Source organism: Pteropus medius, unplaced genomic scaffold (genome assembly GCF_902729225.1).
Source record: "Pteropus medius unplaced genomic scaffold, Ma_sr-lr_union100, whole genome shotgun sequence".
NCBI classification, from domain to species: Eukaryota; Metazoa; Chordata; class Mammalia; order Chiroptera; family Pteropodidae; genus Pteropus; species Pteropus medius.
The window spans coordinates 6,155,890-6,179,708 of record NW_024343733.1 but is presented as its reverse complement, the minus strand read 5'-3'; the positions used below and the strand labels follow the sequence as shown (position 1 = coordinate 6,179,708).

Sequence of the window (23,819 nt, the reverse complement as noted above, 5' to 3'; positions counted from 1 at the left end):
GTGCTTACTGGTGTAGTACTAAAGTTGAACCTCAGGTTTAGTTATTTAAAAATCTAGTATTGAGGGGAAAAAATATAATCTTTTAGCTCAGATATTTCTTCAGGCTACTTTTTGTTTCTTTTACATGCTAGAATCATTAGGAGGAAATTAGCCTCATATGATTGTTAAAATAGTTCCTTCCATTTGGGTAAGTGAATGACTAAATTATTCTGGCAACCTGCTGCATTATCATGAGCCCTGGAACCGTTACTGGATTAATGACTGAAGTTTTTTTGTTGTTTTTTTGGGGATTGGGAGCAGGGGAGGAAGTCCTCCATATATCTTCTTTGCCAAGAAAATAATCAGTAGAGGAATTAGTTATAAACTATGACCTTTTCTGGGGCAGCACTGTCCAATGGATGTATAACATAAGGTACATATGTAATCTGAAGTTTTCTCATGGCCACATTAAAGTAAAAAGAAACAGGTGAAATTAATTTTAATAATATAGTTTATTTAGCCCAGTATATAAAAAATATATCATTGATTGCATGTAATCCATACAAAAATTGTTAATGGTATTTTAACATTGTTATTTTACTCTTCTAAAAGTCTTCTCAGTTCAGACTAGACACGTTTCAAGAGCTCAGTAGCTACGTGTGGCTCGCAGCTACAGTACTGAACATCACAGAGGGCTAAGAGCTTCGGCTCACGTGTGTATGATTTGTGTATCTTTAGGGAAAACAGATGAGCGCTTGATCAGCCTGTAGTTCTGGTTCTTTAATTTTATGTTTTGCTGCTTTTTTTTTCTTTTCTTTTTTTTAAATGTAGAAGATGTTGTTTAGAGGGGTCAGAGGCAAGCTCCTTACAGCTCAGGTTTTTGGTTGTGAGTAGAGATTAGTTAACAGGAAGAGGAAAATTAGTCTCTCTCATCAAGATTGCACTAAGTTCTACAGTGCTTAGCAAATGAAAGAAATCTAGTGGAACTGCTATTATTGTTTGGTCTTATTCTAATTGTTCTACATGTTCAGGGTCTGTTTTTGCCTGTTCTTTATCAGAGTTATATACTACTTGTATTGTTTGATGACATAGCTTACTTGGTTAGACAGAATAAGGTTGTAGATTTTATCTCTATAATTAATAAATGACTTTATGCCTATTGGGGCTTTACTATAGTAACAAAAGCAGAATAAACAGGATCCTCTCTCTTCCAGGACTTGACAGTGTTGTTAGAGACGGCTGGCATTTGCTATGTCAGATGCTAGTAAATGTAATTAAGACAACTTAAAGAGAAAAGAGATTTCAGTGAGCCATTGTATATAGAATGTGTGTCCCAGTCAATCATTTGATTATTAGAGGGACTGAATTTGGTCAAAAGTGTCTTAATATTTGAGTACCGTTACTCACAGCTTAGACTTTCTGATTTGCCTTAGTCTTCACCACTTTCTATTGCTGTATGGTGAATCTCTACATCACTGGTTTATATTATTTACCTAGTCCCTGAAGTGAATTGAATTATGACCCCCTGGTGTCTCTGATCAGTTCTAGGTCATTGCTTCAAGGATAGGTTAGGGTTAAGGAGAAAACTGGTGCCCCAGTGACACTGGATATTGGTGCCTGCGTATTTAGATATAAATACTTTCACCAGATTTGACTTTTGCATTAAGAATTGCTGACTGTTGGATGCCTTAATTTTCTAACAAGGGTTCCATCAGCTATTGTTTTGGTTTTCTGAGTAATGGCATGCAGTTATTCTAAATGGAATTCAGTGCCTTTGGATTGGGGTTTATAAATGGTATTCTGACCAAGAGAACAAGGGTCACTACTTTATTTACTTGGCATGTATGTACTGCTGCATTCATCTTTGAACTCTTGGCATTTGTGATAGTGTGGACCCAAGGCCTATTTGCAAGTTCATGGATTTGAATTTGGAGGCCATGTGAAATCCTTACGTTGTAGGTCCTCAGTGCACAATTACAGACTAAAGAATATAGTGAGTAATGCTCTTTTTAGTCAACAGCTTATTTGCTGGCTATATTAAGTTTTTGATATACAATATGATTTTGGTAATTTCCAAAAATTTTATATTTTGACACTTGTTCATTAACTTCTTCATTTTTGAAATGTGTTTTGAAAGCCTTAACCTTACTAAGGGAGAAATACTGTCTTAATGAGTTTGAAATGGTTCGATATTTTTGGTATTATAAAATATTTAAGGGATATTTTACCTGTTCTCAACTGAGTGCACAGTCTTGCAGTGACTATGCTCCAAGTTAGTTGGACCTGTGGGGACACAATTGGAAGCTTTACCTCTTCTTTGGTCCTGTGGACTAAATAATTTCACTCCTTTGGTGGTAAAAGCTCTTCTGGTAGCAAAAACAGAAGACCTTAAGTGATGTGAAGTTATTTATAGTACTTATTTATCCCTTGTGTGACTCATCACTTTGCTGCAGAAATATTTATACTTGATTTTGAGATACTGCCTGAGACCCTGCTGAGAATGTTAGATAATCGTAAAAGTACCGTGTTGCCTTTCTAAAAAAAGTCAGGATTCTGAAACATCTCCAGTTGCAAGAGTATCAAATAAGAGATTATGGAGGTATAATACATATTTTATTGGTGCAATTTCAGAAACTGCACATAAACACAGAAGAAAACCACTTATAATTTCACCAACCCACAGAGATCCTTCATTAAGTTTGTTGCATATCTTTCAGATCTTTTAAAAAATGCATATACTGTGACTGTTGATTTTTTTTTTTTAATTAGACAAAACGAATTCATTGTTGAAAATCAGAAATCCCACATAAGGACTAATAAAAAAATTGTGATTACCGAAAATTTAACTTATCTAGAAAATTCATGGTAACATTTTATGTTATCTTTTGGGGAGTTACGTATAAGAACTGCAGATCATTTTTTTTACATAAAAACAGGAACAGGCTCATGCTATGTTTTTATTTTTATGTAATATTTAATATCTACAGAAAAATATGTTCTGTGTATAGTAATTATGAAGCATAATAAACTTATGAACCTCACCAACCAACTAAAGAACTACAGGATTGCCAGTACTCTTAAAAAGCCCTGTGTACTCCTTGACCTCTCCTTCTGCTCTTTCCTCCCACCCCAAGTAACCACTGTCATTATTTCCTTGCTTTTTAAAAAACAATAGTTTTACTTTATGTTTTTGTTTTACTGTTGAGTATTAATAGATATGTATTGTCTTTTATAGTTCGTTTTTTTCAGTCACTGTCTTTTCCAAGATTTGTCCCACCTACTGCATTTATTCCACTGCTGTATAATGTTCCATCCTGTGAGTATACTATAATTTATTTATTCTTCAGTTGACAGATATTTAGGTTTCCAGCTTGAGGCTATTTCAAGGAGTTCTGCTGTAAACATTCTTGTACATATTCTTGGTTGTTCATGTTTGAGTTTTCCTGGGGTTCCTACCTAGGGCTGAATCTATTTGTCTCTTTTATGGTGTGTGGTTTTGTGTCATAAGAAATCTTATTCTAGCTTGAGGTCTTAAGGTATTCTATATTTTCCTCTAAATAGGAATGGGTTAAGGTTAGGGTTAATACTTTGCCTTTCACATATAAGTTTTTAAATCTAGAATCTAGATTAAACTTAGAATAAATTAGGTTGTAGATGTATAATCTTATGCGCATATGTATGTATAATCCTATATAAACCTCTTTTTTTATTGTGGTAAAACTTAGAAGTAACATTTTCCTTTTAACCATTTTTAAACGTACAGTTCAGTAGCATTAAGTACATTCATCTTGTTGTGTACCCATCACCACCATCCATCTCCAGAACTTTTTCATCTTACAAAACTGAAGTTCTGTACCTATTAAACACTAATTCTCCATTCTACCCTCTTTCCATCTCTTGCAACCACCATTCTACTCTGTTTCAGTGAATTTAACTACTCTAACTCATATAAATGGAATCATACAGTATTTTGTGACCAGCTTATTTTACTTAGCATATCTTCAAGGTTCATCCACATTGTAGCATGCATTAGAATTTCCTTCCCTTTTAAAAAAGGCTGAATAATATTTGATTATATGGGTATACAACATTTTGTGTTTATTCATCCATCAGTAGACATGGATTGCTTCCACTTTTGGCTATTGTGAATAATGCAGCTATCAATATGGGTGTACAAATATCTGTTTGAGTCCCTGCTTTCAAATCTTCTGGATATATACCCAGAAGTGGGATTGCTAGAGCATGTACTAATTCATGTTTAATTTTTTTGAGTAACTGTAATACCATTTTCCATAGTAGTGGCATTATTTTATATTTTCAGTAGTGCACAAGAGTTCCAGTTTCTCCATATCCTCGCCAACACTTTTTTTTTTAAATAATAACCATCCTAATGTGTATGAAGTGATATCTCATTATGGTTTTGATTCTCATTTTCCTAATGGTAAGTGATGTCAGGCATCTTTTTATGTGCTTATTGGCCATTTATGTATATTTGAGAAGTGTTTATTCAAGTCCTTCACCCATTTTTTATTCTGGTTGTTTGGTTTTATTATTGAGTTGTAGAAAGTTCTTTATATATTCTGGATATAAATTCCTTATCAGTTATGTAACTTAAAAATACTTTTTTGAAGTCCCAGTTTATTTTTTCGCTTGTCTGTGCTTTTGGTGCAATGTGCAATGATATCCAAGAGATCATTACCAAATCCAGTGTCAAAGCTTTTTCCCTAAGTTTTCTTCTAAGAGTTTTGTAGTTTTAGTTCCTATGTTTAGGACTTTCATTTTGAGTCTGTTTTTCCCTATGGTAAATGTTCAACTGTATTCTTTTGTGAAATGCTTTTTTTTAGTAGCCAGAATGATAGTGTACTATACACGCTATGATGCTATATCTTTTTTTCTCTCTCATAATACTGTATCTTGACCCCACTGACTTATTTCCTTTTCATTCTGTCCTCCAGTGTTCATTTGAAAGGAGAGGAGAACTCTTGAGTATGGCTACCCTAACAGTTGAATTAAAAGAAAACTGAAAGGGAAAAAAAAGGGAAGGGAAAAGAAGAAAGGTGGAGTGTATGAGAATAAGTATCAACTTCTACTCACAGAAAGACAAATTGCAGTTTTGTTGAAAATTTATCAGGCACATAGTTAACACTATGTGTGTATATAATTTATCCTTAAATCAGTCCTCTGATTTCCCCCAGATTACAGTTGAAAAACTGATTACTCACCTAACATTATATAGTTAATGAGTGGCAAAGCTACAATTTGAACACAGGTATGATTCCAAAGCCAGGGTTCTTTGCTTTTAATGCTTCCCTGAGCATAAAAGGAACCTTTACTCAAGTAAGCTTGAGAAAGGCTGCATGTTAAATCCCTCTCTTGGAAATTCATATTCTGAGTTTGCATATTATAAGCTCTGAGAAGTCAGGCAGTAAAAAATAAACCTGTTTAAGTGTTAAGACACTCACTTGCCCAAAAGAAGAGTTTGCTTGACATCTTAACAATACCTGGAACAGTTCTCCCTTAACACTAGTTTGGGAAGTGCCATACAACAATTATGTCATTTCTTGTATCAGATTTTAAGAAATGCTAAGGTCAGGAAATTCAATCCTAACTTGGGGAAGAAAAGCATGGAATTACTTAAGAGACCAGGCATGTTGGTTTTTGGAGAGAGAGAGTCAGCTTATACCCCAAAGTATACTACTATGAGGTAATTCAAAAGGACAGATGCTTTTTCAGAAGTGAATTGCATGTCACTACAACTTACCTTGTCCACAGGACAAGCAAATATTAAGCTCTAACTTATTTCAGTGTGTATGATATGGTAAAACTACACACAACGGAAGAATTTGAGACATTCATTTAGAGATATTTAAGAAAAAATACTTGACCTGCAATACTTCTTACATATGAACTTTCAGTTATGGATTCTTAGTCATGAGTTGTTTATTTTAGCTGTACCACAGATAACATAAGCTGTGATTTAGGAAATGAAAGATTGTCTCTATTATGAGTGTATCATTTAAACACTGAACAGAAACTGGTGTCAGAGATGGGCAACAAATGAAGGAATCTGCAGCCTATTTGCATTTATTTTGCAAGAGAAAGTTATCTATCAGTTTGAGACCCAATCCTTTCATTAGGTATTGCTTTTAGTATTCCATAGGGCTAATCTTATCTTTGTTTTTATGGAATGTTCTTTTATTTTTTATTCATTTATTTGCCCATTAACTTTTCCATGTTCTCAAGTTCTATAAAGTATCTGGTTAATGTTTTAATTGGAGGTACATTACATTTATTTATTTAATTTGGACAGAATTGTCTTCATGGTATATTCCTTTTCTGCAACCAACCAAATTTTTCCCCATTAAACTTTAAGGGTTTTTTGTTGTTGTTTTTTTTTTAAGTAAATTCACTACACCAATTACCAAATACTTTATACTTTTTGTTGCTGTTTTAATGGAGATGTTTCCCCATATTTTTCCCAGCCAGTTATTACTGATGTATAGAAATACTATTGATTTTGGCAAATTTGTTTTATATCCATCACCTGTAGTGGACAAATTATTCTGATTCTTTGCTTGAATTTTATGTAGAATCACGTAGTGATATATATCTTTGAGTAATTTTTGTAATTCTTTTTTTGTCCCTTCAAAAAAAAAAAACTACTCTGGAATATAAAGTAATATACTGTTTTAAATAACGGAAGCAGGTGCCCCTTGGTCTAAGTGGAATACGACTCATGTTTAATTATCAAATTTGTGATGTGCATTGTTTTAATCATGTTGAGAAAGAAAAAAGTTCTTTATTGCATTTTGTAAAAAGGAGATTGGTTTAATTTTATAAAATGTGGATCCAGTCTTGCTGTCATGACATTTTGCATGAATCTTGCTTGTTGTACAATATCAGTAGTTTTACTTATCTAAAAAAACTTGCATTCTTGGAACAAAACCTATTTAGTAGTTTTTAATGAATCTCTTGAGGTATTGCTTTAATTGCTTGAGTTTTATTTAAGATTCTGATATCATTATAAGATTGTCCTTGTTTTCATTTTAATTTTTATCTTTCAGTTTTAAGACTTGAATAATGTTTACTCCACAGCACTTTGAGGTCACTGTGCCACGTTTTTGTTAGAAATCTTTAAGTTCCTGTATAAAGCTGTTGAGTTTTATTGCTCTTATTGGGGTAAAGAAAAGATGGTTGGGTAATTTTTTTGTTATCTTGGTCAGTCTCTTCTGTTATAGATTGGTTTACTTATGTTTTCTTGTGTCAGTTTTGATATTTAATATTTTAATAGCATATTCATTTTTTAAATTTATTAGCATGTAAATATGCATGATATTTGCTAATAATTCTGATCTCTTTTATTTTGGCCTTTATGATTCTTTTCTCATTTCAAACTTTGAGATTTTTCATTTCCCGTTTAATTTTTAATCAGCTTTCTGAGGTATAATAATCACCTAAAAAAAAATTCACCCACTTTAAGTGTATAATTCAGTGAGTTTTTGACAAATATGTATGCTGTTGTGAAATCACCGTCGTAGCCAAGATATAGAACATTTCTTTCCATCACTCCAAATAATCTTGTGCATCTTTACAGTTAATTCTCTCCTCTCGGTCCTAGGCCCTTCTCTGAATTTTTTTGATCTACTAAGTCTATGGTAGAGCCCAGAAATCTAGATTTGTAGGTCTCCGGGGTGATTTTTAAGGCTAGCTTGAGAAATACTGCTGTAGTCCTGGGTCTCTCTATTTCTGGAGGTGCTACCTCATCTTGACTACTGTACAGAATTTCTTTGCTACAATTTAGGATATATCTACTGTCCTAGTTCTAGTAATCTTTAAAATATTGTTAACACTTTGTAAGCATTTCTTGTGTGTTAGGGTCCATGCCAAACACTAAATGAGTTGAATTTTTACAACTCTTGAAAGTATAGATACTACTGTCCTCATTTTGCATAGGTCTTATCATTAGTAAATGGTGGACCCAGAATTGGAACCCAAGCAAACTGACTTTAGAGCCAGTGCTCTTAACCACACTGTGTGGCTGTTGCAGGTCAAATGCTGAGCTAAGCTGGTTGTGCAGTACATTGTAGAGTAGTATATAATTCTCTGTCTATGAGGTAAGCGCACATGGTAGAATCTGAAATAGCCACAGTAAAAGTGAATTCCTGAGAGTGCTGCCTCATAAGTACATGAGTTAAGTCAAAGCGGAAAACAGGTCTGTTCAAACAATAACCAGTCCTAAGCGCCAAAGTGATCAATTAGGTAACTGTTGATGCTTCTCTAGATTAGCTGTTCTCAAAAAGTATGGAATCTATACTCCTGGGAATCCTGAAACCCTTTCATAGGGTCTTCAATGTCAAACTATTTTCGAAACATACCGAGAAGTTACGCCTTTTTCTCTGCGTTAACATTTGTACTTCTAGTACAACTGCGTTGGTGGGTAAAGTGCTAGTGCCTAAGCGTAAAACAAGGCAGCAGCACCAAAATGTTCTGGTAGCCAATTGTGGTCTTCACTGCCACACACTCCACAGTGAAAAAGCCAGTTTCACTTGAGAATGTCATTGTTTAAATAATAAAAAGCATTGATGCTAGAGCACACATGTTTTTAATACTCTGTATAATGTAATGGGAAGTACCTATAAGGCACTTCTGCATATTGAAGTACCATGGTGGTTTCAAGGAAAAGTGCTCGGACGATTGTGAATTGCATGCTAAATAACCTAGCAGCTTTTTTCGTGGAATACTGTGATTTTTCAGATTTGGGTATTTGGCAGATATTTTCTCAAAAATGAAAGAACTGATATTATTTGTTGCCAGTGATAAAATTCGAGCTTGACAGCTTCCCAGTATTTAGACTTCTCTGATGAAATCAGTGGTAATGTTAATAAGTGTGAATTTACAATAGTGAATAATGAAATACATCAACATTTTGAAGAGCCACAGTAATTCAGTGAACTGGTGTTTGCTGAGTAAAGATCCATTCAAAGTGAAAGGTAGACAAGTGGATTTTTAACAGAGTACAAAAAGTTCATGAGTCTACGGCCATGCTACCCCAAACAAGCCCGATCCTGTCTGATCTCAGAAGCTAAGCAGGTTTGGGCCTGGTTAGTACTTGGATGGAAGACCACTTAGGAAGACCAGGTGCTGTAGATGTAAAAAAATAAAAAAATAAGGGATTGTAAACTGACAAGATCCTTGCAATCTGCGAGGTCAACCAAGGGTTGCCTTGCCTTAAAAAAAAAATTGATGATATGGTTTCAGATTCTACATTGTATGTAACTGCCTTTTTTTTTTTCTTTTTCAATTACAGTTGACATTCAATATTAGTTTTAGGTATATAGCATAATGGTTAGACATTTTTATAAGTTACAGCGTGATCCCCTGTATAAGTCTAGTATCCCCTTGACACCATACATAGTTATTACAATAATATCGACTATATTTTCTATGCTGTACTTTACATCCCTCTGACTATTTTGTAACTGCCAGTTCTTAATCCTTTCACCTTTTTTATCCAGCCCCCCACCCAAAAGAAACTACCATCTGTTGAATTTTGTCCCATTATTGAAGAATATCCACAATTATCTGAAAGGCTATTAAAATTCTCCCTTTTAAACTACATATTTGTGTGAGGCTGGATTTTCTTCATATACTTCAAACAAAACCATAAATCACAGTAGATTAAATGCAGAAGTAAATAGAATACAGCTGACTTGTTAAACCAGACATTAAAGATATTTGTAAAATAGTACCACTCTTCTCACTAATTTTTGTTGTTGTTTTGGAAAAGTTATGTTTCATTAAAACATGATTAGTGTGAATATGTAATGGATTTATTTTTAATGTTTTCAGTTTTACTTATGATAAATATCAATAGATGTAATACACATAAACAAAAGCTTTTTGGGGTCCTTAATAGGAGTCCTGAAACCAAAAAGTTTGAGAACAGTTTCTCTAGACACTATGGACATTATTTTACTGGTTGCATTGTAATTATTGTTGACTTATTTACTCTTATTTTTGAGTCTTAGTCCCTTCAATTATATTGTCCAAAATTCTAGAATTGAAATCATGTGGAGAACACAAAAATATTGAGAACTACCACTGCCCAAAGCTGTGTTGCCAGTCCTTTGAGAGTTTTCTCTTCCCCTAACTCTTATGGCCCTCCTGTTGTTCTTTTTGGTATCTCAGAACTCTTAGGTATCAGGAATCCAGAGCATATTCAAAGGGTATTTTCTGCTCTTCTCTCCTCCTCTATGTCTGTTATCCTCGTTGCACCTGTAGTATATAGTTAATTGCCCTCAGTTTTAAGTTAAGAGCTTGTTCTTCAGAGATATTTCAGGTATCTTTTAAGTTTCATAGTTTTATTTCAGATGGTTGGAAGTCTGCTGGTGAGACTTTGTTCTTTATTATATATATTGAGGCAGTCATGGTCTGATGGGAAAGCCCAAACAGTAGGGGTTAGGAAATCTGCATTGTGGTCATGAATCTGCTTTTAACCAGCTATGAAGTTTTTTTGTTCCCTTGGTTTCTTCATCTGTGAAGGACAGATGGTAATTACTCACCCTTACTTACACTTTACTCATTCAGCAAATAGTTGTTGTTGTTTTTTTTTAAAGTATGTGCTTGGTAGAGGAGATGCAAAGAGGAATCACGCATGAATCCTGCTCTCAATGCTCTCAGTGAACTTGGGGTCTAGTAGGAGAAGTTATGTCATTTTCGCCTTGCATTTTGGTTATTTAATGGATGTATCTTATTTTAATTATTTGACTATAACTTTATTGAAGGCAAAATCTTATTTTTATACCCTTAATAATATATACCACCAGCAGAGCTTTGCACCTGTTAGGCATAGGAATGATTTCATAACCCAAATAATGAAGGACAAGATTAACCTGTTTGGAGATTGGATTGTTTTTTTGTGTGTTATAATTTCAAGGTTGTGATTTAAAAACTACCACAGATTTGATTGTATACTAAGTGTAATATCAGACAGTGTCCTCCTCTGCCATTTAAACCAGGACTTGGTCCTTTGCTATGATGCACATAAAATGAAGACATCTTACCCATGTGGTATCTCCATTGGGCACTATAGTTTACTATAATAAAGCAAAGATTCACCCCAGCCTGGTTAGCATGCCTAGAAATGTGGCTGCTGGCATAGATAAGGAAATTAGGCTAAGGGATTCTTAAAAAATCTGCTTTTTCCCTTTTATTGCCAAAAATCTTTCCAAGATTCTATCCTTTTGGAGAATTTTGAATTTTGTGCTTTGTCTCCTTCCTAGTTCTTTTTTTCTTTTTCTTTTAATGTTATAATACAGGAACCAGCAACCTGTTTACATAGATAAAGTTTTATTATAACACAGCTATGCCCATTTGTTTTACATATTATCTGTGGCTGCTTTCATGCTACAATGGCAGAGTTGAGTAGTTGGAACAGAGAGTGTGTGGCTTGCAAAGCCTGATAGATATATTTACTCTCTGGCCCTTTACAGAAGAAGTTTGCTGGCTTCTGCTTCTCAAACCATTTCTGGTGAAGTACCAGTTAGTTCCTCCTTCCTCCCTCTCCTCAATTAGTCACAAAATATTTATTTATTTATTTTTTGTAAAACACTAAAAATAAATTACCAAGAGAAAAGAATATAAACTTTCAATATGTATGCCTCAAATTTTCATTATTAGAGACAACAGAAATAAAACTATCAAATTGCTGTTAAAAGTTTCTCAACATCTGTTTTGTGTTTCTACTTACCTTGATGTGAGTCAGTTACCAGTAGTTTTGTTATCCAATATGAGTGCCGAACTACACTTGAATACCCCTATTCTAGTAGTCAGTCTATTACTAGAAAACTTTGGTATTTATTCAATTTTTTCACCCCTTTTCTGAAAGTATTTTTGTAGACCAAGTATATTACACATTTATGTATTTCTGGATAAATATGCCAAAATATGCTAAAAATATAGCCTGAAAGTAAATCTTCCAGTTGTGAGCCAGTCCTTCCTGGATAATTTGATGTGTTCTTTATTACCTTAAAGCCCCTTCTCAGTGACTAAGTAGATGTTTTCTATAGTTTTTAGACTTAACATTGCTTCCTTAATAATAAGGATGATATGGCTGTAGATAGAAGTGTTCATAAAGAACTCTTTTAAATCACTGGTTCCTATAGGATTTCTGTTTCAGGTACTTGGCTTTTCTTTTTCAGTTTTTCATTTTTTGTTGTTGTTAAAATAAACTATACATACTACTATAAACATTTAGTACATATGCTATATACTATCACAATTTTAACCTGTTGTTGCTTGAAAAACATTTAGATTTGGTCATCTTATTTAGGAAGATATGTTAGCACTTATTTTTATATTTTGCTTTTAAGTTTTCTTTATAAATAAAATCTCTCCATTGGAAAAATTTCTTTACGTGCCTCCAAGAAACATGAGACAATAAAAAAGGAGAATATAACTATTTATCATAAGGACACTAAATAGACTGACTAAATAAGAAAACACTAATAGATTATAAAAAGAAATTGGTTCTTAAAAAGCTGAGCAAATTTACCATATGACTGTGCAATTTGACTTCTACTAGTTTGGCTGCCTGTAAGTTCTTGGCTCACATTTGGTTTCCTCTGCTGTCTTCTGCTGTATAGTGTTGTTGTCAAAGACAAATGATGCTTCGATAGCCTTTCCATTACAAGTGATATGATCTTTTGCCTGAATGCCAGGACTTTTGCTTTTTAAAAAATTCAGTAATTTTACTAGAACATGGTCAATAGGGATTGATTGTGTGAACAAAAAAGGGGCCATATACTAAACCTGGCAGGCTAAGGAGTAGGCTGGCGAGAGGCTTGGCAGGCCTTACAGACTCATGACCAAAAGTAACCACACAGAATGGTCTGATCACAAATTTGTAGCTGGGCAGGTCATGGTGGGTAAGTCACCTCCCAGGCCTATAGCTTCTTTAGCAAAAGTCAGTCTTTACCTTAAGTGAGCCCTGTCCATTGTTCTTATGCATCTAGGATAACATACCTTTGAAATATGAGAGTAATTTTTTAGGAGGCTCAGTGCAGGCACCAGAGTATACAGACCACCAGAGTACAAGACCACAGAATCCCTTATTGTATCTCGTTCTCTGCATACCATCTCTGTGTACTGTAAATGTTAATTATTAACGATCCTGTACCCGTGTAAAGGAAGTATGTGTTTCTCCATGTTGCTTTTTATTTAATCTTTAAGATTTCCTCATTTTGTTTTCTCCCACTTCCTTAATCTACCACCAGTGGATTTCATGTACCCTCATGTTTTTTCCTTTGATTCTAAATGCATAAAGGGAACTACATAACTGCCATTCCCTGGAGCATTTTCTCAGTCTGTTGAGATTTTGCTTCTGGGTATATCTTCAAAATTTTAGCTCAAATAAACTCTTATCAAACTTTTCAATAGGTTGGACTTTCTTTTGTCAATAGTTGATTCAGTATATAGTTTCACATTTTTTATTTCATCAAGTTTTTCTTAAGTAATGGTTTTTAATAGTTCTTATATTCCATTGCTTTGATTTTCTTCCTTGGGGATTCCTATTATACACATGTTGGATCTTCTTTGTCTTCTATAGATGGTTACTTTCCTTTTAAACTTAAAAAAAAATTATTTGTTTTTGATATTTAAGTTTTTCCTCCTTTGCACTTTCTGGTTTCCTTAAGGCATTCTATGTTATGTGTTGCTTGTTCATTCTTGTGTTTCTTTTAGCTTAGACTTCATTTCTGAAATGATCTTTTATTTCTCATTTTTTCTTCTATCACTCCTTTATTTTTCTCAGATTTATGTTGCCTCTTATGTCTTTAAAAAAAATTTTAAGCTGGTTTTTGAAATACTGCTTTATAATATTTATCTGTTTTAAAGCCATGTTTTTCTGGTATGCTTTCATTGTCTTTAGGAATGCTATCTGTCCTCCCCCGCCCCCCCGCTTTTTTCCTCATAATGACTTTGAAATATAAACACAGTGCTTTATTTTGCTCATTTTTAAGTGAAATCAATTTTCCTGAACTATTAGAGGTGAGTTATGGAAGCTTTTTTAGCTTCATGATTCTTGAGTTCCCTCTTGTGAATTTTCTGGTGGGGAGGAACAGAGGGAAGCCTTGTATTTGCAGACATCTCCTGTCCCTTACTCCTTCCAATTCTTTATCTGGTCTGTCTTCCACCTCTGTCTCTTGTCTTTGTTCTGCTTAATTTGGGTTCTGTTCCCAGTAGTTTCTCATCAGTACAAGACTTGGTCCTGAAAGGGAGCTTCAGATGGTTAGGTTTGAATTTATAGGGCTCAGAGTAGTCTAGCCCCTTTAGACTGCCACAGCCTCCCTGCACTCATCTTGGAATGTGCAAAATTCCTTTCAGTTTCAACCATTAATCTTACTTTGGCCCAGTGCACTTTCCAGTGAGTACCTGTTATCTCTGGGGATTTTCCTAATTTCACGTTCCTCAGATACCCTGTTGCTTTCCTCTGCTTCTTTTCATACAAATGACAATTTCACATGAGTCTTTTCCAGTCCTGTAATTTGTCCCCACCTGCTTGTGTTTTGGGTTTTATGAGGATACCATATCACTTAGTTTTGTTGTAGATGCAGATTTTCAGTGTTGCTATTCAGATTGTGCAGTCTGATTTTATGGGAGAATTCAGGAGGATTCAAAAACAACTGTGCCCTGGCTGCTGCCATCATTCTAAATCTTGTCCCATAAGGAAAAGTGGCAGAAATTGAGAATGATAGAATTTTGTTTTTTAATTTCATATGCGCATGTAGTCTGTTTTACACGATATAATGGGAAAAAGCTCGGGTTTGAATTACTATCTTGATCTATTAGAAGTACCAAACAGGTCTGAATTATTTAACTTTGGAAACATGATCTAGTTTGTGTTTAATATGATGAGCAGATTTCATAATGGACTATTCTTTGGTTCTGAAAACAACTAGATAATTTAAATAGTGTATATTTTGTAATTGTTTAAAATGTCAGAGAGGGAGGTAAATGGAGGAGAAATTAAGTTAGACAAATTTTCTATTTTTACCTATATCTTAATAAGGTAACTGTAAATGAGGCCTTGGATCGTAGTGTACAGATGGTTAGTTTACTATTAACCATATTTATGTGTCTTGGTAGTCTGACCTTAATACATTCTAACAAAATGATTTTGAGCAAAGTAACTATGACCTATTATTTAAGATATCCTTGTTCTAGAGGTACTTCCTTTGGAAGTGATATCAATATCTAATCTTTAAAATCCTAGGTTTATTTCACTACAGTTTCAAGGAAAACAGTTTACTTCATCCACTTTTACTTTGTTTCTCTTATGAATTAATGTATCTTCAGCTACAATTAACAAAAAAAATCCTAACGACTGACTTAAACAGTAGGAGCTTGTTTAAAATGGACAAGGATTTTCTGTTGTGCTCATTGCTGTATCTCTAGTCAGTGCTTAGGAAATATCAGAATAAATGAAAATGTCAGCAGTACCTAAAATATCTGAATAAATAGATAAAAATGTTATCTCCACAGTAGTCAGGCAGCTCAGCAGTAGTGTCAAGGGCCCATGGTCTTTCCATTCTGCTGTGCTCTCTTCACCGTATCTGCCTCAGCTGTAGGCTTGCCACCCTACTATTTTGAAGATGGCTACAACATTTCCTAGACATCACATTCTTAAGACCACATCTAGAGACAGAAAAAAGAACCTTCTCTTCCTGTATCTATTTTCTTTTTCTTTTCTTCTTCTTCTTCTTTTTTTTTTTTTTTTTTTTTTTTTGATCAAGGAAAACCTTTTCCTCCTGCTTCATTGGCCAGAATCATGTCATAAGCCTAAGCCAGATCACTCTCAAGGGAGCTGGAGTCTCCAAGATTTGCTTAAATCTGTGCTGTCCAGTAATGTAGACTGGTTATTTAAATTTATTAAAATTAAACAAAATTACAGATTCATTTCCTCAGTTGCACAAACCACATTTCAAGTGCTACTTTATTGGATGGTGCAGATACAGAATATTTTCATCAGTACAGAAAGTTCTGTTGGACAATGCTGGCCATGATTCACCCTCTGGACCTTTCAGAATTACATTCATTCTAAGACATTCTCTCGGCTGCCTTCTAGCCTTCCAGGGACATCTACAGGGTGAATAGGCACAGTATCTGACAGTAATTCCACCCTGGTGTGGCTCCTGGTCTTCAGGTACACCATTGCTTTGCATAAGTGACATGTTTCCTGCATGTGTGAAAAAGAATAAGACTGTTTTACTGCCTGAAAGAGGAATGAACACATTATTGAAGCAAATATTATTTTACCTGAGACCAGGAATTTTATTTGAAAATTAAGCTTTGAAGTCATAATGCTAAATAGCAGGAACCTATGATTTACTTGATACAAATGATTTACATATATTTGTCTGTTTCTAATTGAGTAGTCGAAAAATGCCAGTAAACTGTGATATTTCTGTTTATTTTACTGTCCAGGAGCTCTTATAATGGGGATCTACTTTATAGGTTATTAGAACTATGAAAGTGGATGTGGGTTGAACTGTTTTAGTGCTTTCCATCACCTCTGTATCATTTTTACTCAGCAATTGATCATCGCGGTGGCAGAAAAGAAATACAATCATTGATAAGTCTCCTTTACTTCCTAGTCAGTATTATACTTTTGGGGGTCTTGTGATCATTCTATACAAAGAGCAGAAACCATGGCTGGAAGGATACTGATTTTCCTCTCCTCTTTCCTTCATACTAGAGATAGGGTCAGACAAGCTCTGCATGCTTTTTTCTTCTTTCTCTTCCCTCCCGTTACAGAGAGTCCTCACTAGTTACACACATGTACTGAAAATCCTGATTTGATATTAGGTCCAGATATTCTTATACTGATGAATACCATCAGTATAAGAATATTCTTATTGAGTAGGTTTTAATTATATCAAAACCAGAATGCTCTGCGTTGGAAACACTTGACAATGGCTATTATTTAAAGGGACTAGGAAAAACAGGAAGTTGAGCTTTTTATTGTTCATAATCTTTGCAAAATTCTGTAGTTTAATGAAGCTTAGACTTTGGGCCATTCTGAATTTTGGGCTGACTGAATTTTAGGTTGACTCAGTTAGCCATTTTTGTTGGAGTCTTTTGGAAAATCTTTTTCATAATAATAATATGCTTCTGTGCTTCAGTGTGTTTTGCTAAAACATACTGAATGTAATTAAAACATTTATTTGACTGTTAAGACTGATAGCACATCAGACAATTGCCCATCAGTTACCATTTTACTGATTTGTAGATGTAGACGCTATAAGAGCGAGGTGACCACATAGCACATCACTCTGGATTTTTTTTAAAAAAAATCTGTGCTGTATTCATGCATACTTCTCCGTTTTATGTCAGCAGAACTGGATTTACTTACATCTGGCTGTTAATATAATTTGAAAAGAACCACCAAAATTTATTAGTTTCTTCAACAATCTAAAGCAGTTTAGGGGTGGATGGGCCATGTTTACAAATATAATACCCTCCCACTGAATGTTGAGAATTATTCTGGCCCTGGATGGTGAACTCTTGGCATTTCCAAGCTTTAGTTTCCTCTGCCCTCTCCTTTCCCCCACTTACAAGTATTATCACATTCATTCCTCACAGAGCTGTCAGCCAAGGGCAAAGTGGTAACTTGCACAAACCACAAGGAGTTCAATTTGAGTAGCTCAGCTTTCTTCTGTTTAAGGAAGAATTGAACTGTCGTAGTTTTATTTTTTTCTGGGTGTTTTTTGTTGTTTTGCTGTTTCAGATACAAATTCATCCCCTTACCAGCTCTCATAATGCATTCAGTAGCTTTTCTGAATTGCCATCGAAAGATTAATTTTATCTGAAACACTGGTTTTTAAAGTGTTATCCCTGTACTATCAATGTCAGCATCACTTGGGAACTTTTTAGAAGTGTAGATTCGTGGCTGTGCCCCAGATCTGTTGAACCAGAAACTCTGGGGTGAGGTCCAGCCATCTGTGTTTTAGCAAATCCTCCAGATGATGATGCACCTCAACTTTGAGAAGGACTGATCTAGAAGATCCACGAATTTACTTCTGGGACAAACTCTGAAACTTTCCATGTGCTTTGATGTGCATCATATCCTAAATTAATCTTAAAATGATATCAGAAAAATTAGGAAATATGGCAGTTTGTGTTAGTGTTTTACTTTGTTACTACTGTGTACATTTTTTTAAGTTAGTGAAAAAGTTAATTTTTTTTGATGTTCATGTCAAGTGTATGTTCTTGTGACATTTTAATGAGTAATTCCTTTGGGCAAATAATAATATCACTGTATTTTTGTCTAACAAGAGTTTTCTGCCTTGAGATGTAATATACTTCTGGAGACTTAGAAATAAAAATCTTTATTATGTAGAAATTTTCCTTCATCTGCTCACCTTTCTCAGGAGAAAACTGGGTGAGAAGATACCATAGTGATAAAGACTATGTCTTTAATAGAAAATGTCAAGTTGGCAGGCAAATATGTGATAACAAACAGAGTTCTCTATATTGTTTGTCTTAGCCCATTATCTGCGATATATCTATGCACTTTGCATGCCGAAGAGCATAGGCCTACCAGGCACTGTGGGGTGCCCAGCGAACTCCCATGAGCATCATAGGATATGATTTTAATTTTCCAGGGAAACACAGTGACATCTGTCTGACATCACACAAACTGCTAGGTTAAGATAATTAACAATTCAGCATTAAATCACTGCATTCCTCTTGAGATAATACCTTATTTTTGCAAAGCTGGGATTTTGGCCATTGTCATAAATAAAGCAAGCACTAAATGAAAATCAATGTGAAACAGGAAGGGCAGCAGTGTGATCCAAAGAGTCAGAAGTTGAGAAGTTGTGGAATACCCAAAAGTTGCTAAATTAAGTTGTTGGGGCATAAATACTTACTAATTTAGATCTAATAGAACTGTTAAGAATTTCTGTTGGCCTAGGGCATGCCATGCAAAAATGACCAAGATTCTAAGGGAGTCATGAGTGGAGAAAGTTTAGGAACCTCTGGTTTGGGGCTAATTTTTTTTTTTTTTAATTGCAGTTTGGACTTTAGGAATTGTAAAAAGTTGTTCAAGAAAATGAGAGGAGAAAGGCCAGGGAGTTATAACATGGTGGAGGCAACATGGTGGAAGCGAAGGCAGTATGTGGTGATGATATGTGGTCTGAAGGACCATTTGCTTTGGTTTCATGTCCTAGTGTTTTGGCTAACTATGTGACTGGCCAAGAAATTTACTTTTCTCGACCTGCTTCATTATTCATAAACTAAGAATGATAACACCTCATAAGGATTAAATGAGATATTGTAGGTAAGTGTGCTTTATGGAATTTAAAATCTCTACACAGTTGTGTGGAGGGCTGTCCACATCCTAATTCTTGTTACTGTGAATGTGGTAAAAGAGACTGCAGATGTGACTACATTAAAGATCTTGAGGTGGAGAAATTATCCTGGATTATCAAGATGGGTCCAGTATAATCACAAAGATCCTTATAAGAGGGAGGTAGGAGATCAGAGTGAGTAGTAGGAGATTTGATGATTGATGCCAAAGGTTGGAGTGATGTGATAAGGGGAACATGAGCCAGAGTACAGGTGTGCCTCTAGAAACAGAAAAAGGCCAGGAAACTAATTTTCCCATCAGAGCCTCCAGAAGGAACCAGCCCTTGCCAACACTTTGATTCGTTGTCCCAAAAGACTTATGGCAGATTTATGACCTCCAGAATAAGGGTAGATTTGTGTTGCTTTAAGTCACTAAGTTTGTAGTAATTTGTTACAGTAGTGATAAGAAACAAATTTAGGGTGTTAACTCAAGTTGAAAAGGGGCAAGTTTCTTTAAGAAACCATTAGTCCATTATCAAAGATTCAAAGTTCTTTTTCATAGTGTGATCTGGAATAGCAGCAGTTGGCTAATTAGACTTCCTACACCGTGTCATAAACTTCCATGGTGTGGATATGTAGAAAAAATTTCCTTTCACCTTAACACTCAAGACGATTCTAGAGACTAAGTAATTAGGTTTGAAAAGAGTGGTGGGGAGGTCTCATGAGGAACTGAGTTCCCTTGGCAGCTCCTGGAGATACCCTTTACTGATCATTCATCATATTTCTAAACCTAGCTTGGTTCAGCAATTACTTAAGAACAGTTTCTCCAAGCCTAATGTATTTTCAGTTTGCACACCAGAGAGTAGTATTTCAGAACCACTCGGAAGTGCAAACTTGCGGTTTTCCGTGGCTCAGTGATTCAGCTGAGGGAAGCATCTGACCAATGTTTGCCTGTATGTGTCTGTTCCACTCTTAGGAATGGTTTTATTTACTGAGTCCTTGTCAACTTCCTTTCAATCCTAGATTTGCAGATAAAAATATTTCATACTAGAACCATGGTTTTATAAAGCAGCATCTGTCATAAAAAAGTAGTAAGGCTTGGGATCGTGAAAACTTTAGGGGGAGGGTATGTGTGAGAAGATTTAGAGCCTATAATCTAGAGTTTTCAAGAGTCTCAAAACACAGAATTTTCCTAGTCTCAAAAGGTATAGGCCATATGTATTATTCACTAGTCAAACTAATTCACAGGTAACTGTAATGTCTAGTAGAGAGCAGACATTTTCTTGGACGTATTCTCAGATTCCACATGCAAAGACAGAATACATCGGTCTCTTTTTCAGAGAAATTTGGATTTTCTAAGTAAGATTTATGATCTTACCTGTATTTGGCTACATATTGGTAACCTAACTGTCCCAAATTAAGCAGTTGCTCTGGTAAACAGATCACCCATTTCAGCTGCCTCTGTGATGGCTCAGTAATCCATTAGTAGCTACTCAAATAATAGCTTGGGAAACTGCCCTGCCAGTTGGCTACAGTTTTGTAGAAGTTGGTACCAATTACATAAAATTATTTTTTACCTTTAGAAGACTGACTTAGTTTAAAATACAATGCAGCTTTTTAGAGTTGATGATCCTATCTCTAATAACATCATTAAAGGGAAGGAAGAGTATCGGATATATGTAAGTTTGGCTTTAGTTTAACTTTTATTAATTTAAAAGTATTTACATAATAAGTTTGTATTACATCCTGGGCCCCGAAAGGTGGTTTTCAAAAAAAGAAAAACTGAATGTCATACACATGATCTCTGGCTTGCTCATTTTTTAGTCGTCAGTGTTATTACACATAGAGGTGCTAGAGTAGTTTATGCAGTTTTTTAAAGAATTTTTTCCTTTACTGTTACTTTCTTTAACTATTTCCTTATACACTAAAAGAGCAGTAATTTAAAGCACCTGTGAGAAACCTAGCCTTTCCTTTTGTAACCCTCTGGGTTTAACTGTGACTTTTTAAAAACGAAACAATCAGAAAGCAGTTACGAAAAGTGCAGTTTTGGCTTCCTTTCATCTTAAATGTATACATTAATTTCACAAGTCATTGTAAAAAAATACAGATGATTAAAATAGTGTAGCAATTCTCAAATAATTGGTAAGCTAGCTCATTTTGGGGTGAACTACTCAGTCATTCAGACTAGACAAGAAATAGCAGTGCTCATGTCCCACCCACCCATCCCCTGGGCCCCCTTTCCTGTGCTGAAGGACTGTAATTTGAGGTCTTAGTTCTTGAATATGAGAGTAATTCTAGACCTATAAGCATTCCTGTAGTTCTCAGTTTATTCTAGGCCTTTAGGATCCAATGGCTGTGGTTTGGCCTGTTTTCTCAGACTTGCCTTGAGATTTATATCCTGATCCTGGTATATTAGAAAATGACCATTGGAGAAAATGAGATAAGATACTGTAAGTACAGTTTAGCTTACAGTGCCAACTAGAGTAGCCTTGAGATTCCCTGTCAAGGCAGTGCTAGTGAATCTTCTTTCCCTTTAATAGATTCTGGCTGATGAGTCCATCAGGAGGTAGAAAATAGTCTAGGACAGAGTTCACTTTGACTTGTACGAATGGACCACCTTCTCATCGCACCCCATTGCTGATGAACAAGACCAAGGGTCGTTTTGTTTTGTTTGCATAATGCCTTACTTTTCATTTTCTGTCACCAGACATTCAATTACTTATAAAATTACTCTACTCAAGCCAGGAATTATCCCCATTCATCTCAGTAGTTAAGATAAACACAGTTCATATTCACTTTGGCATTTTAAAAGCAAAGGTGCATACCCAAGGTGGTTATGGTATGTATATAAGTTCAGAAAGACAAGCTCTGCTATGGAACATTATGAATATTGGCATTATTTTTTAAATTAGATTAAAAACCCACTCAAATGGCCACCTTAAAAATAAACCAAATCCGTATTTTCAGCCTACCCAGATTGACTGACTAAATTAGTCTTTTTCTTTCTTCTCTTTCTTTTTTTCTTTCTCTCTAGTTTTAGTATTCATCACTAAAAATCAATGTTACTTCCTCTTTTCTTTTGTTTTCTTTTGTTTACTTGAATCTCCTTTTTTCCCTTTTTCCTTATATTTGGTTCTGTGCATAGTGAAGCTTGAGGCTATTGGTGCAGCTATTCAGTAACATAAAACTTAATTTATTTGTTTTTATAAGTCAGTCCTATTTTGCTTTTTCCTGAGCCTGAGGGAAATCTTAGAAAAGTCCATTGAGATTTAAGTTATAAACACACTACTTCATTATTGTACAAGCTTAGCCACAGAGTTTGCTGTCATAATGTAAATACCCAGAAGAAGGCCTGCAAGAAGCCTCCACACTTCCCCATGAACTCTCTTGGGTTTTCTTTTCCTGCCCTCTATCTGGCAAACAAAAATTGGAATCTCTTCCAAGAACTTCTGGAAAACTAGTTCAGAAACTTTATAAATGGCTAAACTAAATGCTCAAAGCTCTATTCGATTTCATTTTGCTGACTTTCTCCAAGTCATTTTTTAAAACAAACTTCATTGTATTCTTAAGACATTTAACCTGATTTGTTGCAAGTTTTAAAAACTCCCATTTTGAGATCTGTTTCTAGTCTTAAATAACATATGTTAAGTAAGCAAAACATCCCTGGCTCACTATTCTACTCTCCAAAGCCTTTATAGCATAAAATTTGTTCAGGCTTTCGACAACTATTTTAAATTGAAATAGCAGCTGTGTAAATAAACCAGAGACTGTAGGTTATATTATCAGTTTAAAATGGTAAAATTCCATTTTTTAATAAAATTAAAATTTCATTTGAAGAGCTTGACAAGGATCTTTGATAAAATTAAGTGATACCCTCAAGTGTGCCATACTGCACATGTGTTTGAAGTGAATTTTAAAAGTTAGAAAATTATCTTATCGATCTCCTTAGAGTGTCCCTACTTTTCACTTATTTAGTTATTTAAGACATATACTGAGTTCTGGTTATATGCCAGGCACTGTTCTAGGTACTAGGGATACAGCAGTGAACAAGGCATCAAAGCCCCTGCTCTTGTGGAACTTACTTATCTTCTGGGGGGAACAATAAACAAATAAGGAAAATACTAATAATGAATTCTAAGCAGAGAATTAATATAGAATGGGATGGCTCTGAAGTTGGGTAGGCAGGTGACATTTAAGCTAAGGTCTGAATAACACGTCCAGCCATGCAAAGATTAGAGGAAGCGTATTGTAAATGGGGAGTAGTCCTAAACTGGAAATGAGTTGGGTATTCAAAAACAGAAAGGTGGCCAGTGAGGCTGAATTACAGTGTTTTTGTTGATATGGCAGGGGATGAAGGATGCTGGGGTGGGGATGATTCAGGGAATAAGGGTAAGATTCAAATCAGATAGACAGGGGCTTGGATTTTATCAATACATTGGAAAGCCATTAGAGGACTTTAAACAAAGGTGTGACAATGATTTTTAGGCATAAGG

At 34.9% G+C, this 23,819-nt stretch overlaps 1 protein-coding gene, 1 long non-coding RNA gene and 1 pseudogene across 3 annotated transcripts in view; all 3 read left to right on the top strand.

Annotated features, from left to right (window-relative positions):
• Positions 1-23,819, top strand: part of SPPL3 (signal peptide peptidase like 3) — a 101,074-nt gene that overhangs the window by 12,605 nt on the left and 64,650 nt on the right. The gene's annotated exons all lie outside the window — the stretch shown is intronic.
• On the top strand, positions 1,296-23,814 carry LOC120606806 (uncharacterized). Its single transcript, XR_005653994.1, has 3 exons — positions 1,296-1,309; positions 8,067-8,070; positions 23,482-23,814. It is a non-coding gene; the product is annotated as an uncharacterized LOC120606806 (long non-coding RNA).
• Positions 9,011-9,129, top strand: LOC120606935 (uncharacterized; annotated as a pseudogene).